Below are 2,015 nucleotides of genomic sequence, written 5' to 3' on the forward strand. Positions count from 1 at the left end.
TAAAAATAATAATCAATATAAATCTTAAAGAAATTTCACACGTGAAGTAAAATTTGCACTTACCAATAAAAAATATATTTCACAATGGACACGCTATTTCAATTTTCAATTTTAAACACAAGTAAAAACTCCAAGTCAAACCAGTCAATCCTAAAGGAAATCAACCCTGAACATTCATTGGAAGGACTGATGCTGAAGCCGAATCTCCAATACTTTAGTCACCTGATAAGAAGAGCCAGCTCTTTGGAAAAGACCCTGATGCTGGGAAAGATTGAGGGCAGGAGGAGAAGGGGACGGCAGAAGGATGAGATGGTTGGATGGCATCACAGACTCAATGGACACGAGTTTGAGCAAACTCCAGGAGATAGCGAGGGACGGAAGCCTGGAGTACCGCAGTCCATGGGGTCTCAAAGAGTCAGACATGACTGAGCCACTGAATAACAACAAGGGAAATACTCCCAAGAGGTCATGAAGAGTGATGAAATTGAAGTACCTCAGGCTCTGCTTCTTCATCTTTATAACTTGTGTCATCTTTGCTTATGTCAAATTTACCATCTAAACGCATCTAAATGCACCTAAAATTGCATCACAAGCTCTGTGGGCGCGTACAACATCAAAGAGAACTTGAAGAATCATGAATGGTTTGAGCTGAACCTCAAAACTAAAGTGCATAGGTGAGTGTTGGGGTCAGCTATATAACTGAGAGTTTTTCAAATTAGTCTCCACGTAAAGTATGATGCTTACCAAAGTATGTGATAGACAAATGTGCTAATTTGGAGCTTACACGTATGTTCTTAAAATTCAACAATAACTACTATTGTTTAGAATGTAGACCAATAACATTTTTTAGAGGGGGAGGGAAGAGTATTTTTTAAAAAAATTTATTGAAGTATAGTTGATTTATAGTGTTATGTTCATTTCTGCTATACAGTAAAGTCACTCACATAAATATCTGAGTCATATGTATATGTCTCTCTGAAGCATATATATATATATATATATACACATACATATACATATATATATATATACACATGCTGCTGCTAAGTTGCTTCAGTCGTATCCGACTTTGTGCGACCCCATAGACGGCAGCCCATCAGGTTCCACCGTCCCTGGGACTCTCCAGGCAAGAACACTGGAGTGGGTTGCCATTTCCCTCTCCAATGCATGAAAGTGAAAAGTGAAAGTGAGTCGCTCAGTCGTGTCCGACTCTTAGCGACCCCATGGACTGCAGCCTACCAGGCTCCTCCGTTCATGGGATTTTCCAGCACATATACATACAGTCTTCTTGGGTCAGCAAGATCCCTGGAGAAGAAATGGCAACCCACTCCAGTATTCTTGACTGGGAAATCCCATGGACAGAGGAGCCTGACGGGCTACAATCCATGGGGTTGCAAGTCAGACATGACTTGGTGAATAAACCACCATCACCACCACTATATATATATAAATCAGATTCTTTTCCATTAGTTTATCACAGGATACTAAATATAGTTCCCTGTGCTATACTGTAGGAACTTGTTGTTTAATCCATCCTAGATATTAATATAATAGTTTGAATCTGGTAATCCCAAACTCCCAATGCTTCTCTCCCCCTGGAGAAGAGTATTTTATCATTGACATTTTTTAGAATTGTCAAAAGTAGTGATAACAGAAAGCAGATCAGCTTTTAGTCAGTTTTAATATTTTAAAATTCTCTTCAATGTTTCCCTGTTGCCTGCTTCCTTCGCCCTTGGTAATCCACCCTCCCAAGTTACTTGCATTTTGTGACTTTAACGGTGAGACAACCACTGACTCACTCCCGGCCTCACCCACCGGCCGGCCTATCATGGCCCAGACCTCGTATTCACAGATCTGCCATATATGAGGCTACACTTGTGGCCACAGAGATAGACCAGCAGGAATGAAGGAAGATGTTCACCTTACAATTTTTGACTTGTGTCATTACTGGACTGCTACATGTACATTAATTTTGTTTAAAAATCTGAAATTTTCTTGTGATTAGCACAAGCATA

Source organism: Bos indicus x Bos taurus, chromosome 10 (genome assembly GCF_003369695.1).
Source record: "Bos indicus x Bos taurus breed Angus x Brahman F1 hybrid chromosome 10, Bos_hybrid_MaternalHap_v2.0, whole genome shotgun sequence".
Classification (NCBI taxonomy): domain Eukaryota; kingdom Metazoa; phylum Chordata; class Mammalia; order Artiodactyla; family Bovidae; genus Bos; species Bos indicus x Bos taurus.